This window comes from Cryptomeria japonica, chromosome 7 (genome assembly GCF_030272615.1).
Source record: "Cryptomeria japonica chromosome 7, Sugi_1.0, whole genome shotgun sequence".
Lineage (NCBI taxonomy): Eukaryota > Viridiplantae > Streptophyta > Pinopsida > Cupressales > Cupressaceae > Cryptomeria > Cryptomeria japonica.
The window spans coordinates 748795704-748812831 of record NC_081411.1 but is presented as its reverse complement, the minus strand read 5'-3'; the positions used below and the strand labels follow the sequence as shown (position 1 = coordinate 748812831).

Genomic DNA, 17128 nt, shown 5'->3' with positions numbered 1-17128 from the left:
ATCTTTTTAATCATATTCATTAATTTTTTTTAAAAAATTATTAAGTGTAAACATCTAAAATTGTCCTAGCCTAAATTTTAATTATTTTATCCTAAATCTTCTATTAATTGAATATATTTTTATTTATTTAATTAATTAATTCATTAAACCTTTGCTAACCTTTCCCTAAATTAAATAAATATTTATTTAATTGATCCCACTTCTTCTATTTTTCCTCCTAACGCTCGTCATTTATTTTTCATTTATCCTAATTACTTTTTTATTATTTTATTAATCCGTTTGCTTTAATGAAGATAGAAAACAATGAAGATCAAACCTTACCAAACATGTGAATGTATATCTTTCTATTTCGTTATGATTTGCATGTTTTAGGTTTTTCATTGGTATATGATGTATTCTTGATTGTAAAACTAAGATTTATGTGTTGGATTTTTATTGGTTTTACAATTGCTGTATATATTAAATTTAAATATTTATAAATTAATGACTAAAAAAAAGCACAAATAATCGAGAAAACCTTATAAGAAAAAAGGAACACACAGTTTATATTCTATATTAACGCAAAATGCTCCTCCGCCATACGCTCCATTAAAAAGCACACGGTTAAATTCAATTTTTAAATATTTGGGTTCCACAAGTTCGCCGTTGGGAGGCCGAAGGCCTTTATAATGTATTGCACCGACAAATTTTCCCGCTAACTTCACCAGATGAGTGATGGAGATACTGCAAAGAATGACCACAATTCAGGTTTGTTTCTATAGCATTATTTAAAGATTCTATGGAAGAATTTTAGATTGTATCATTTTAAGATGGCTTTTGTTGTTTGTTGTTTGCAAAGAATGACCAGAATTCAGGTTTGTTTCTATAGCATTATTTAAAGATTCTGTTGAAGAATGTTAGATTCTATCATTTTAAGATGGCTTTTGGTGTTTGCTGTTTGCAATGCTTTGAATAGCTAGAGTATTTATATAATTTTTTTTTTATAAGAAACAGTGGAAGCGATATAACATTAAATTGAGAAAAAACAACAAAATGCTGCTCATGCAGCCATACAGTTCCAGTTCAGCTACTGTCATTGCAGACAAACCCCCTGACCCATACACTAGCACATATTACACATTATTAATCCCTGCAAGGAAATGTATTCAAAATTCTCTGCAGATCCTCCTTTCATGTTACAATTTTACATAGAATAACTAAAACCTAGTTTAATTATCTATCTATGCATGGTATTAACATCAAAATCCATGCAAACCCTATGTTCATCTAGAGTATTTATACAATGTTGTTAACAATAATTGTAGTATTTGCTATGAATGCGGTGTGGAACCTAATGAGGAGTATTTGGTCGCTAGAGGAATGAAGGTGCACTTTCATTGCCTCTTAGCTTGACTTTGGTCATCACTGGGTTGTTTTTGGCTCTTTGGCCAGGTTATTTGTAGTAGCTTTTGGGATTCTCTGAATTGGTTCTCCAAATTGTCTAGAATATTTCAGTGTTGGCATCCATGATTGTGCGGCAGTTGCACAAACATAGCCAACGATACTGTTGTCTAAATGTTTTTCGAGCTTAGCGACAGTGGGCTTTTGCAAGTATTTGTTGAGGAGTTTTCTAGGGATAATATGGAACTGCCATTTGGGTAATAGAAAGTTCCTCACCTTGTGTTTGTGCCTATGCTCTGATGTTTGAATCACAATTCTTTGATCTGGGCTTTATAATGGCTTTGATTATTGTTTTTTTTCCTTACAGTTTATGCACTTGAAACATACTTTATTATGTAATTTATTGTGATCACCATTGCTATACTACTTTTATTGTAGCACGCCATTAATGTTTCATGATATGTTAAATTTTAATTGTCGAGGTCCTAATTCAAAAGGATTTAAAAGTACTTACTACAACATAAGGCTGTCCATCATCGTGGTTTTCGAGGTTTTCATTTAATTTAAAGGACAAGCATCTTCCTGCAGGTGTTTATTGTTCCAAGTGAATTGAAATGAACAGGCCCCTTCTCATATTTTGCCACTGACATAGTGGTATGTTGCTCCACAATGTGGATGTTTCAAGGTGGTGATGCTGGTGAATCTGATAATGTGGTTACACACTAATATAATATCCTCCAACATATGCACCTACACTATTTTCTCCCAGGTTGATGCACCACACATGTTACAATGGTACTTAGCACTCGGTAGCATTTATGGGCAGCTCCCCTGACTTGATAATTTCATACTTTAAATTTTATCCTAACAAATGTTCTTAGTACAAAACTGTGGATCTGGAAGGCTGTTAATGGCTACAAAGTAGAAGCAGTCAAAGTACAACAATAGTACTGACTCACTGTAAGCACATCATGGATTTGAGTAGGTGTCATGAAAGAGACAATATAGTTACACAGATGACAAACAGGGCTCTTCTATGTTTTGCATTTTTGTCTTGAGCATTAGTGTTATCCCACCATTTGGTGTTAGAAAGAGATTTGATAATCAATCTACTATTCTAGAATGCCTTAGAGTTGGTTTTATTAAAAGAATTACAGCTTTAGCAACTATAAATTTTGCAAAACTGTTAGCCTTTTGGAACTAATCTTCCCTGGTAACCATATTTTAAGCGTGATCAATAATCTTAATATGCATTGTTGTCATGTATATTTGATTTCATATTTGTACCATGATATCATTGCCCTTAGGACTCTAGAAAACGCACCATTCAGTCTCGAAGCTTTTCATTGTGTCTATTTTTATATTTGTATATTTGTAAAGATGATGCATGGCCTCTGGTCTAATTAATTGTTGTGTTTTGATTGCACTTTTACTTGCATTGTTTGTGGGTAATTTATCTAACTTGCGTAGCTCTTCTGAAAGACACCTAGTAGTCTTTTGATTATTAAACGCCGTGTGATTTTGCTTCTGTTTTCCCTGTTAAGAGAACTTGTGCATAGTCCTTGCTTATTTTATTTAATGCCTCATCTCTCCTACCCAATACTAAGTATGAGTTGTTTTATTTAGCTATTATTTAGTTTAGGTTTTATGGGATCCTTTTATCAGAAAGTGTTTTAATTATACTTGTCTTGTCTTCAGAGAATATGAAGCAAAATTTGAATTCACAGAGGAGCTTAGAAGTATTTTGAAGGGCATTTTTATAACTCGAAAGTATTGGTATGTAAATTTTCTTTGAGATAAAAGTTTTGATCTGTAGCTAATTTTTGGTTTTAGCTTGTCTTTTATAATATGAGTTTTTTTTTATTTAGCTATTATTTAGTTTACACTTTATAGGGTCCTCAAAAGTTTGTAACATATTTATTAATTAACAAGTGTTTTTTCCTGGTCTTTAGGGAGGTGAAGCAGAATTTGAATTCACAGAGGAGCTTCTAAGTATTTTGAAGTGCATTTCTAGAACTGGAAAGTATTGGTATGTAAGTTTTCTTTGAGATGAAAACTTTAATCAATGACTAGCTTTTGGTCTTTTCTTGTCTTCTATAATATTCTTTAGAAAAGTGTAGCATACAAAACCAAATGCATCATAAGTCATAATGTTGTCTGGTTCACAACATGCTTTCTAGTCATCTTTGAAACATGGTAAACTGCCCATTAAAAGTTTCTCTCAAAGCTTACCTTAAGTTGGCCAATTTATCATCAAGTGAAACTCTCACATATATCAAGAGAATTCACTTTATGAATCTTTTTCTCTTATAAGCCATCATAAGTATAAAACTTATTATAATATAACTGTTGGTGTTGGAAATAAGCCACACCTGGACCGACGATGGAGTGGTCCAAGAGGGGCCGGTAGCTCAGTGGTAGAGCACTCCAGCAGCGTATAGAAGGTCCTAGGTTTGAGTCCTAGCTGATCCATGTCTCAGCATGGTATTAGAGCCAAGTCCAGGCTAGGAGCCCCAAGCACACGAGAGGTGTGGCTTAAGGGGGGGTGTTGGTGTTGGTGTTGGAAATAAGCCACACCCGGACCGACGATGGACTGGTCCAAGAGGGGCCAGCAGCTCAGTGGCAGAGCACTCCAGCAGCGTATGGAAGGTCCTAGGTTTGAGTCCTAGCTGGTCCATGTCTTAACAATAATCACCAAGCTCACATAATATGTGGAGACCTTCTTTAGGTTTGCATTTGATTTATATTATAGAAGATATTGAGGAACACCATTTTAAATTGCTAGAAATTAAGTTGTAATGTCCCCACTTTCAAATACAAGTTAATGGTAAATGATAATAATAAAATTTAAAATTAAAATATACATGTATAATTAAATATAATTAAATTTTTAATTAAGTTAATAAATGGTCAAAAGACGTGAAGTGAAGAGTAGTGACTCCCTCAAACATGAGATACAAAAGGGAGAAGAAAACCTCATTTGAAGGGGATAATTTGGGAATCAGAAGTGGAGATCTGATTGTGAAAGGTTGTGTCCCTTTCAAAGGGCAGAAAAAATGAGGAGTTGTTCATTCAAAGGATGCTAATGGTGAAAGGGTGTGTCTCTTGTCAAAGGACATATATGATGAAGAGGTGTGACCTCTCCCTCAAATTACGAGATATAAAGGAAAGGAATCAAAAGCAATTAGTGACATCACCATCAATTGATCAGATCAGAACTATTATTAAGTTACACACAGTAACATCCTTGTTCTTGGTGATATGCATGCGGATGTGCTTAATACTTGTTCTTGGTGATATGCATGTGGATGTGCTTAATACGTGTGCTTAATATATGAAGCCTGATAATGTTGTTATGCAGAATTTAATAGTAATATCAATATAGACCGCACTTATGTATGATAGCCATACCTAATGAAAGACTAATAGGAGGAGATCGAACATGATACGATCTGATTCAAGGTAGAAGAGATTAAATTATATCAGTCCATTAAGAAGTAGAAATAAAAGAAGGGGCAGATCAGAACTATAAATATCTGCAAGCAAGTGAATCAAATAGGAGGAAAGACAGAGGCAGACTGATAGGTCAAGAGGATCCAAACAAACTACCAATCAGGTATATCAAAGGACAGGACATCGAAGAGGAGCAGATCAAATACAGGTCACTCGATTCAAGCATATAAAAAGCTTAATATTATAATTGTGTTTTGCGTCTCAACCAGGATTGGTGGTTTAAGGCAAAAAAAACTAGGGCATTTAATAAAAGGGGACATTACGTAAGTTTTGTGTTAAAACAAAGTACCGAACAAGAATTTAATATTACAATAACATTATAAAATTGTAATATCAGTTTGATTAAGGTGTAAATTTTGTACATGACATTCTCTTGAAGAAGATGAATGGTTGTTTGCCATTTTTTATCTTTGTTTGCCTTGTGATTTCTAATTACCTATAATATAATCATACAATCCTATGGTAGGGAGATGAACTATTATGGAAGGTGAAAGAGTTGCTTTTCTGCGAGTGATTCTTTGCCATGTCATTACAGTTGAGCCAAGCCAAGAGAGATGATTTGCCTTGCCAAAGATACAGATAGTCGCATTGTAGTACTCAAATTTTTGTATATGGAGGATTAAGCTCCATTGTTTGACTTTGGACCATTTGTGACTAAGACCAAGATGCACCCAATGATGTTTATTTCATGAGTTTTGATCCACTCTTGAGATAGCGCATGGTGTTCAAGCTTCCCATGTTTCCTTTGCCACTAGAATGGTTGGTGTTGTATCTAGCAGAGCACTGGTAAAGGCCTCATTGGATATAATATCAATGTTAGTCCTGTAGAATACAATAAGTGATTTTGTATTCTCACAAATTACACAAGATGGTTGGGCATTTATGTACACCATCAGATTATGCTTAGTGATTTTGCCAGCAATAGGTTTGGTGCTGCCATTTGAATCAGCATTTAGGTGATTCCATTTATACAATAATACTGGAGGTTGTTTAGGCTATGTGGGACCATTTGACGTATAGTGGGCGAATGAAATGCTCTTTGATATGAAATTATTGAGTCAGGACATGTTAGTAAAGTTGGCTAACAATGCCACCAAGTGTACATTTGAAGTGTTTTTCAATCACAAGACCTGCATAAGACTCATTTGAGAAAAATATAAAAAATAAAGTTGCAGAGAACTCTAAAGGTTAGAACTAGATCAGAATTTCACTTGAGTGATTCAAAGATTATTGGGACTGTCGAAATGATAAAAAATCCTAGTATCACAACATTTATGGTCTAAGTTGAAAATGTCATATTGTTTCTTCTATGGCCAAAAACATGATTGATCACTGTGTACATATAGGACAGTTTCATCTGCAAAGGAACTGCCCAAGATGAGACAAAAAGACAGAGTTGCCAAACAATGAAGAAGTTGGAATGATTGAGATTCCATCATTGCTGTTTTGAAGACTTTTTGAGCTTCCATTCGAAATCCTCTATTTTTTAGCTTGTTTTTAACTTTTTACTCCTTTTTTGCTGATATAATATTTTTTGAAATGTATTAGCAGCTGGCAACCAATAAATTGAAGACATAAGCATTATTTCTCTGTACTTTTGCATAAGAATCAACAACTAAATTAGTCCTAAAACTATTAGAATAGTTAAGATTCTTTATGGTGAGTTGTGTGTAGAATACCCACATTAATTACAAATCGCATTTTATGCGTAATTGCATTAACATATTTTATTGCTGATTGTCTGCAATTAAGTTGCCAATTGGAGTTTGCCTGCACAACGTTTCTAATAACCGGGTTTGTTACTATTGGGTTTATATATATGGGGTCGTTGTTGTGGTGGGCAGGGGCTAAGGGCCACTCCTTTTTATATATATTTTTGAAAATATTACAAAAACCTTTGCCGGCCCTTACATTCTAAATATTTGTCTTAATTCATCTGCTCAATAGAGGTTTCATAATCTCCATCCTTTTGCTTGTTCGTACTCTTTTTTCACTGATATAATATTTCTTGAAATATATTAGCACTTAGCAGAAATAAATTGAAGACACGAGGACTGTTTCTCTGCACTCTCCATAAGAACCAACAACTAAATCAGTCATAAAACTATATATTTAAGATTTGTTTGGTGAGTTATGTGTAGAATACCCACATTAATTACAGATTGCATTTTATCTGCATTGACATATTTCACATGTGTTTTTTATTGCTAATCGTCTGCAACTGATTTCTCAGTTTGAGTTTGCCTGCACAATGCTTTTAATAACAAGGTTTTTTACTCAGTAAATGTGGCTAGGGATCATTTCTTTTTATACATTTTTTGAAAATTACAAAAACCTTTGCCTGGCCCATTAACATTGGCATATATGTGTGTGTTGGGAGGGAAGGGGGGCGAAAGGGTTATCTCTCTGTGTGTGTATGAATGATTAAATGTGGTTAAGGGTCACTCCTTTTTATTATTTTTTGAAAATATTGCAAAAACCTTTGTGTCGCCCTTTCACATTGGCACTTGATGGATGTGTGTAGCAGTGGGTGGGCTAAGGGCCACTCCTTTTTATATATTTTTTTGAAAATATTACAAAAACCTTTGCCTGCCCTTACATTCCAAATATTTGTCTTAATACATCTGTGTAATAGATGTTTCATGATCTCATGTTTTTTTTTTGCTTGTTCTTACTCTTTTTTTTGTTGATATAATATTTCTTCAAATATATTAGCACTTAGCAACTATAAATTGAAGACATAAGGACTGTTTCTCTGAAATTTTGCATAAGAATCAGCAACTGAATCAGTCATAAAACTATTGGAATAGTTAAGATTTTTTTGGTGAACCATATGTAGAGCACCCACTTTAATTACAGATCACATTGTATCTGCATTAACATATTTCACATTTGTATTTTATTGCTAATTGTCTACAACTGTGTTGCCTGTTCAAGTTTACCTGCACAACGTTTTTAATAAATGTGGCTTAGGGTCACTCCTTTATATATATTTGAAAATATTACAAAAAACTAATCCTGCCCACCCTTTAACATTGACATGTGTACGTGTGTGTGGTGTGTATTTGGAGGGAGAGGGAACGGTTGTGGTGACTGGTGGGAGCTAAGGGTCATTCCTTTGTATAAATTTTTGAAAATATTACAAAAATCTCTGCCTGCCCTTTCACATTGGCAGTCAAAGAAATTTTTCTTGTTCATTACATTCTAAATATTTGTCTTAATAAAATCATCTTAATAAAGGTTTCAAAATTCCTTTTCCTTTTCGCTGAACAGAAACATAGAATGAACTACATTTTTCACCTTAATTCTATGTTCTCCTCCTGGGATGATACCTTGGATTTTCATAACATTAGTAAAGAATTTTAACTGCCATTGCACTAGACAAGTCCTTGCCACTTCTAATAAGAGATTAGCTCTCTTTGGTGTTGCGAGCAACTCGATTGGCAGTATTCCTCTTATATCTGCAGCCCCCATTTTACCCTCATATTTAGTGCCAGCCAGAGCTGTTACCATCCATGGCATTGGACAAGAACGTTGAAATTATATTGTTGTAATACCGGTGCTTCGAAGTATCCTTTAATGTTGAATCCTTAGTCATCATTTGAATGGCACTCTGAGTAGGTTTTTCCATGATGAAATGTTCCCTCAATTTTGATTGATCTTACCTCCCAATAACTGATAACCCTTGCCTTCTTTTTTCTAATTGTATATATAGTTCCTTGCTTTGGGTTTATAAATCTTTTTGCTATCCCACATCATGTTTTTTTTGTGTTCGGAGAGTGAGATGGAGGCAAAAAGAAATGGTGATGTTATCTTCTACTGTTCTACATACATGCTTCTATTATTTAAGCAATCTATATTAGTTATCAAGGTAGATGACAATTGAGAGATTTGTTTCGTTCCATATGTGGGGTGCCAACTCATTGTTTTGCACACTTAGGTTGAGACTTGGTGTTGACGACTGTTTTTGACACACCCGCCAACAGTTAAGTAGCCAATGTGAACACTCACCACCTCTCCTGAAAAGCAATGAGTTTGGGAAAACTCACTACCCCAAGGTCTCTATAGTCCTGTCACGACGGTGATGGGCAGCCCAATGGTTGATGTGGCTGTACCTGTTAAGGGGCCTGCTGGTTGAAACTAGATCTCGTTGATCGTGGATAGCTGCACTTCCATTTTTGTATTTTTTATGGTTTAAGATTCTCTGGAAAATAAACCGCGAAGAGTAAAGGGAACAAGAAAACAATAATGAAATCAATCCAATAACAACTTAATGAACTACTCAGTTAGTTTCCTTGCAATCCAAGAAATTATCAAATATTATACAAGTTAACATTCAACAACGGACCTCCAGTAAAACTGCAAAATCATCAATTTCACAGACTTATGGAAATAAAATCATCAACAATACGGCCTATCACAATAATTCTCATACACCACTGACGTGTGCAATATGATTCATAAAGTAATAAACAAAAAGATCAAACCATGTTGCTAACTCCAAATAATATACATTACCAGATTACATAGAATAATTTCGTAGAATATAGATGTAGATCAGGCAATCTACAAATTGCTTCTTGTATTAATCTCAATGAATGTGTAACAAAAATAACTCAAATTCTTAATAATCTGCAAAATACTCTAAAAATCTCTAAGTGGGCCACAAATCATCAACTTAGGGACTTTTACAAATGAACCCAAATTCTCAATTTATAGAAGTTTTTGCCCTATTTTCTAGGAAATAAATCTAACCTAAATTAAGAACTTAAACTAGGAGTCGCAGTTAACTTGCAAGTTTCTGCCTTGACACTCCAATTAACTACTACGAAATGGTTGTTGCATGAGCGCTCCGAAGACCATGCTGGGTGAGCCATGTTTTCGTAGTCATGCAGGATTTTGCTCAAAATTGGAACCTGAGTTGGAACTACAGCTGAAAATACAAAATTGGGGGTCATGCAAAAACCTTGCTATCTTTAGCAACTGTATGTTCATTCTTCACTTTTTAATGAAAGCTCTATAATTATCAATTATGCATGCGATTGCTTGGATAGGAGGATCAACTACGTGTTTAATTCTAAATTTATACTTCTTCAAAACTCCATTTGCATGCTTCTTTCCTTCCTCCAACTCTTTTATTGTATCGGCTACCTCTTGACACTGAGTGATCAAGTATGTGTACCTGTCCATGAGGGTGATATTGAACTGGGCCGAAGGTCCTAAATGTTGGGCCTCGTATGCATCCCACTAATTCAAAACTTCTTGTTGCTCCATTATTCCGGTATTAGTTAATCCTAAACTGAAGGCTCCAAGCATATGTTTTACAAAATTCTCATCTTTCAAAATTTCTCTGAGGAGAGGAACCCGAATCTCCGCCATATCCTTCATATATTGCTGAAACATTTCAATCTTTAGCTCCAAAATGTACACATAGGACTGCAAGTTTTCACAACTGTCTCCTCCTAAGAGGCCCTCCTCCATTATTGTCTCTTCCCCTAACCGCAATACCTTATTCAAAATTCGAAACTGTTTATTGAAAGTATTTAGTTTCCGCTCCCATTGCGAAGAACAAGAAGCTAAAGTTTCCCCTGCCTTGACTACTCCACAATATATCCTCATGGTGTCCTGTAGAAATAATCTAATTTTAGCTGCATTCATTTGGGCCCATGATTTCACTGCAACGACAACCTGTTTGACCTCCACTAGTGCCTTTACTTCTCCCTCTGGTAGTGATGAGGTCGAAGGTAGGTTGTCAGCCCTACAGGACTTTAGAGGTTTACTCATCTCAATCAACAATTGCTTGTATTGTCCCAATTGCACTTTGAGCTCTACATTCGAAGTGTGCTCCTTCTCTACGCGCCCCCTTACGACACTTGTGGCTAGCTCCAGAGCATCCAACTCTCCCCACTTGGTTTGTTTACCTAAATTCACCTGGAATATCTGATACTTAGGGGAAGCTTGCCCCTCAGCTTGGAGTGGAACTGCCACATCTGCAATATCTTCACCGGAGCTCGTTCTTGATAGACGATGTACGGTTTTTGGCTTCTTAACCTTTGGTGGCTCCTCTGTGATTACTTGTTGCAAAGTGACCTTAGGAAGCTTTGCTTTTCTCTTTTCTTTTCAAAAGTGAACTCGAGCCATTGAGGGATATCTTCATCCTTGTCACCTTGATGTGACACTATATCTGTAGTTACAACATGGACCTCTGCCTGCTCTTCTGCCTCATCTCTTTCCTCTACCTCTGTTTGCCCAGGGTCTTGAGGTGGGACAACTTGGCGAGCTAAATTGGTTTGGAGAGCCTGATGCTTATATAATTCTCCCAATTTGCCACTGACTGCTTCATTGAATGTTACCTCCTCCTTATCTACTTCTGCCTCTGTTCCACCTTGCCCTGCAGCTATATCTTTAAAGAGGTCTTCTTGGTCTTGAGGAGTTAAGACTAATCTCTCATTTAGCAGATCTTCTGCTTCATCTTGTTCTTTCTCCCTTCCTGTCAGCTGATGTTGCTCAAGATCCTCTTCCTCCTGATCTAAATCAGATTCAATGTTCCTAACTCTTATTCCTTCGGGGCTAGACCTGAAACCTTGCACTCCAGGCTCCCCTACGGGTATGTTAACTGGTGGTGGTGCAGGGCGTTGGTACCTGGATCTTGTGTGGCAGCTGTTGAAGGTGGTTGAGTAGGTATATTTCCAGTAATTTCTATTTCTTCCTCCTGCTCCTAGGTACCCTCTCTTGCAGTTTGCCCTATAGCTGTCCTTGGTGGGAGGACTTTAGCCAGTGGTACTGCTCCTAATCCCTCAGTCACTCCACAGTCTGCTGCCTTCTTTAATAGCTCAGACTCCCTCATCTTCTCCTAGAGTTTCTTCAATAAGTCCTTCGTGCTTTCTTGAGACTTCTCCTCTTCATCAGGATTGGTAGACGTATTCTTTCTTGAACTTGATCTCGTCTTCCGAGCATACTCCTTGTAACCCCTTGATTGGGATACCCCTGAGGTAGACTCCTTTTGTTTTCCTTTTGAGGCACTTGGTCTTACCCTTTGGCTTAGCCATTGTTTGGTCCTATTGATGACCAATTGGGAAATCTTTTCTATATTCACGTCCTCATTCTCGGACCACCTTATTGGGGAGAGGGGCTTCTTATCAATTTCTAATCCTTTATAAGCCGCATCGAGCAGGTCTCCATCATCCCGAGGTCTTTAGGGAGATTGGTCTCAATTCCAAAATCTCTTATCTGTGGCACAAATAACCTATTTTAGTTTTTCTCTCTGACCTCAAAACTGTCCTGGAGGTTAGCCCGAAAATCCTCCAGTCTCGGCTTGTGTCCCTCATATGCCTTGGGCATAGCTTGTTTGAGCTTCCCGTAGGGAGCATAGAACTCCCTAGCATAATCATATTCTCTCAAGTTCAAATCTTGAAGCTCTGGCTCTGCTAGCTTTGTAACCTGTATCTTCGAGCATGAGAAGTATCCAATCGATACTGAGAAATCAATGCCTGTTTTATGCTTTGATGTTAAGAGAGATTGGAGGCCCAAAAGTTTCCTTACATATTCCAACAAAATTACTCTATCATTGCAGTATCTGGGAAGCAACATTGGGTTCCCTGTGAATCCGCTGACCCTAATGTAAGTAGAGCATGGGTTTTTGATAAACCAACATGCTCACTCTCGGATAATAGCCATGGCCTCCGGGCTAATCCGGTATCCCGTGTCTCCTATTAATTTAATCATTACTGGAAAAATGAAGGCATTGTTAATTCTTTTGAAATGAGCCTTTGCATTGACTAGGGGGAGTTGGGAATAATATTCCCATACCTTCTTCTATCCTTCCTCATCCCCTAATTGACCCTCTACTTTTAGTCCCAGAAACTTTCCAGCTCTGGCAGCCACCCAGATGACATAAGATGTGAAAAAGATTTTTTGGGTCTGGTGGACTTCATTTGTTTGCAGATGTTGTCAGAGAGGATCTGTGGCCAATCAAAATATTGTTTTCCTATTAGGATAGTGGTCATAAAATGGAACATCCATGGATGAAAATGTTTACAATCAGGCTTGCCAAAGGCCTTGCTCAGCATAATAATCAAGTCTCTTTGGGGCTCCTTGAAGTCTGCCCTTAGGATTTTTGTTGCCTTGAGACCTGTTTTTCTCTCTTCCTCCAACCGGTTTTCATTCATGTGCCTTTTGTTTGCTGCAACTTTGTCATTCCATACCTTTAAGGCCTCCTCTTCAATTGAGAGGAATATCTCATCTCTGGTTGGGATACCGAACACGAATCCCAACATGTTAGGAGACAAGTCTATAACTGTCTTTCCATGTGCGTTACTGCACTTTCTAGTATCCGATTCGTAAAACCGAGCAATTGTCATTATAAATTCTGGTGCTTGCACTGATTGCGGAAATATAGTTGTCTCTACTAGGCTTGATCTTTTAATTCTCCTGTGTAGGGCCTCCAATCTTGGCTTATCTAGCTGGGTTATGATATCTTCAATTTTGATATGGTCGATTTCAGTATCAGTGACCCGCCTGATTTGATCGTCCAACTTTGAGGCGTAGATTTGTCCCTGATAATGATATTTCATGGTAGCTGGAAGTTTGTCAATATCTTTGCCTCTTTTGCTAGAAGATGAGTCCATCTAACTGCCTGAACCTGCACGAAGGAAATGATGATCAATTCCTTAGCAAAAACGTAAAAAGTTCATTCACCTCGGGACTTCAGGGTTCTAGAGTCCCAGGGTAAGGAAATTTCCTTTTTAAAATAGGGTTCAGAACTCCGGGGTTCCGGGCTAAGTACTCATGGATGAAGTCCGAAACTTCGGGGTTTCGGGGTAGGTAGATAACAAATGATTCCAGAACTCCGGGGTTCCGGGTTAGGTGATAGCACTTTCTCGCAAAAATAAATAATCTGGAACTCCAGGGTTCCGGGGTCATCAAAGGCAAACTCAACAAAAATCTCGGAACTCCGGGGTTCCGAGGTAGGAAAGAGCAAATAACCCGGAACTCTGGGGTTCTGGGGTAGGGAAAAAGCTAATAACCCGGAACTTCGGGGGTCCGAGGTAGGGAAATTAGGGCACGTGGGGACATGCAAGAAACACAAAAAAAAAAAACGAGGAAAGAAGAAAATAAAAACAAAACCTGTGACAAAGAGGAAAAAAAAGATCTAACCTACAAACGACCAAAGGAGCAAGAAAAATCACCTACCTGGTGAATCAAAATGCCCAAAAATGCAAAAGGGAGTTCGACAGTTCGGAGGCTCGCGGTTAGGAGGCAAGGAAGCAAGGACTCTAAATGCACAAATGAATTTTAAAAATCCAGTATTCATATTTATACCCCCTCCCAAACCTGTTCGTACGAGTGCTTTAAGCAGGACCTCGGGACTCCAGGGTCCCGAAGTTTCGAGGTCGGTAGAAAGACATAAGACAAAACACTCCAGCTCGGGACTCCGGAGTTTCAGGGTTCCGAAGTAGAGAAACAAGCAAGCAAGGATCCACCTCGGGACTCTGGGGTGAGACACAACACACCTCGGGACTTCAGGGTTCCGAGAAAAAAAACACAAAACAAAAGACAAAGAAACCAACCAAGACTTCGGAGGTCTGGGGTTCTGAGGTGAAGAAAAACAAAGCGAGAACAAAAGGATCAACCTCAGGACTCCGGGGTTCTGGGGTTGATCAACAAAAACATACCTCGGGACTCCAGAGTTCCAAGGTAAAGAACACAAAATAGAGAAGAAGGAGACCAACCTCGGTACTTCGAGGGTCCAGGGTTGGTGAAAGCAAAAGAACAAAAAGAGACCTCAGGACTCTAGGGTTCCGAGGTCAAAGAAATGCAAGCCAAAAGAACAAAGCAACATAAAGCAAAAACATGGGACCCATATTTCAACACAAGGAAATTAATGGGGAATAGATATGCAAGGCATAACTTTTGGGATTACAGTTTCCAATTGGTCTACATTCCCCATGTAGTTAGGGATTGGTTGACAATCTCCTCTCCTTCCTCACTTAACATCAATTTTCTTCTGCTGAAATTTGTCCAGCTTGCTCTCATGAGAGTCTACCAATTTTCCTATTGCAATTCTATTGTTGTGTTTACATAAGTAATGTCCGATCATGCAAGCTTTTGATGTATTAGGGATATTCTTTATTTTGATAATTTCTTGTGTCAAAGCTAATGGGGAGTGGTCGTTCTAAGGATTTTCTATTATAGCTCTTGGGGTTTGATCAACTGTTTGGGACAACTTTATATCATAATTTATGTTAACTTTCATAGCACAATCAATTGATTGATACAATAACACTTCAATTAACTTCAAGGAACAAAATTGTAGCCACAAAACCAATTACAACAAGAGGATCAAAAAAATTAGCAAGGAAGCCCTAGAGATTAATTTTACCCACGATAACTACTAAACTAAGAAAAACATTGGAGCTAGCATGGCAACTCAAATAGTTTAGTTAATTCCACACGCTTGAAGGTCAAACCATGGCCTAGCCAACAAAGATCTTGACTGACAGTTGCTACATGAGTAAAAGCATGGGAACAAAGAATTTAAAATTTAAAATATAACATAATACAAAGAAAATATTAAAAGCATCAACTAATCAAATCCAAGGAGTAGTATTTCAATGGAATTTTAGATATTGTTCAATAAAATGTGAGTCAGAGTCCTTGCTTGTAAAAAGTTTTACAAGTTAATGTCTAATATTTTTGTTTTAAAAATTATGAATCCAACAAGATTCATATTATTAAAACTAGCAATTGCACATTGGTGTGCAATGAGTAAGGCATTGGTAAAGGATGCCAGAACTTTCAAGCAGGTTTTGGCACAATATGAGGCTACAACAGGACAAAAGGTGAATACTAATAAATTTAGGATTTTCTTTATAAAGAGCCCTTGCATTGAAGGTGTAATGTCCTCTAATTAGTTACACCTTAATTTAACCTAAATTTGGCCAAACCTATAAATAGGTAATTGGGTTTTATAAGTGTACCTTTGTATACTGTTTTCCTGTAACAAAATTAGAGAACATATATGAAATAATACTTAGTCTGCTATATGAATTATATTAAATGATATTAAGTCTGCTATATTAAAGACTATTAGTATTATAATTGTTGGATATAATCAGATTATTATATTTCCTAGATGAGACCAAATTATTATATAAAGTTAGTTTGTAAGTCAGTTAGTAATCAATTCCTTTACTCCATTAGTTAGTTGGATAGGGTGTCCAAGAAACCATCCCTCCTAGGCCCAAGGGCAAAATACTGTATCCCCCTTGGCTCCATATGGCAGGTGTTAGGCATCCATCATGGAGTGGCGTACCCAACGAGGTGCTCTATCGTTGTTCCCCCTAATCACAACTCCATCCCTCCTAGGCCCAAGGGCAGAATACTGTATCCACTTTTTGGCTCCATGTGGCAGGTGTTAGGCATCCATCATGGAGTGGCGTACCCAGTGAGGTGTTCTATCACCGTTCCCCCTCATCACAACCACCTTCTCTCTTAAGCCCAACAGCAGATGCTTCACCCCTATTGGATCCATATGACAGGTGTTAGGCATCCATCATGGAGTGGCATACTTAAGAGAGAGTCCCTCATATACAATGAACCCATTGTGATATTCTAATGAAATTATATTTGTTATTCGATTTAACTCATTATGATAATCAGTTATACTTGACATAGTTATTTAGTGTCTTATATTAGAATGTCATCAATGCTTTCTGTTAGTACTACTTTGCATCAGAATCATTCTTATTTGTCATTGTTGCTTCTTATATTATTAGTACTGTACAATATCATAACAATTTATACAAACTGATTTTGATTACCTTATTCCTTCTGGATTCAGATATATGTATACATGTATTATGTCTAACGATGTTGTTATGTATAGTTATTTCAATGCTGTTTGAATAATTATATATTGTTTGCCCTTTCAATTTTATATCATATTAATGGTCATCAATTTATTTAAGATTATCCACAAGGGTTTATAATCAAGAATGTACGTATAGGATTTTAACATATATAAAGTACTGGCTATTATGTTTAATATTAATTCAGAAATACATTCATATAGGTACCTGTACTTGCTCTGACTTTCCCCTCCTTCCCGGCTGGCAGACCTGATTTTTTTATTTTATTTTTTATGTTCTTTATTCTGTTGTTATCATCCCCCTCATATTGGTAAGGGGGAGGGTATTTATCCTACCCCTCCCCATCGTGGTGGAAAGCAACGATG

At 36.9% G+C, this 17128-nt stretch overlaps 1 protein-coding gene across 3 annotated transcripts in view; it reads left to right on the top strand.

The window, feature by feature from the left end:
- Positions 1-574: 574 nt before the first annotated feature.
- Positions 575-17128, top strand: part of LOC131039814 (uncharacterized) — a 39256-nt gene continuing 22702 nt past the window's right edge. For 2 of the 3 annotated variants that reach the window (XM_057972661.2, XM_057972660.2), the window contains exons 1-3: positions 575-747; positions 3079-3156; positions 3333-3409. The gene's annotated coding sequence lies outside the window, so the exon portion shown is untranslated. The remainder of the gene's footprint in view (positions 748-3078; positions 3157-3332; positions 3410-17128) is intronic. The other variant, XR_009104727.2, reaches the window with a different exon arrangement.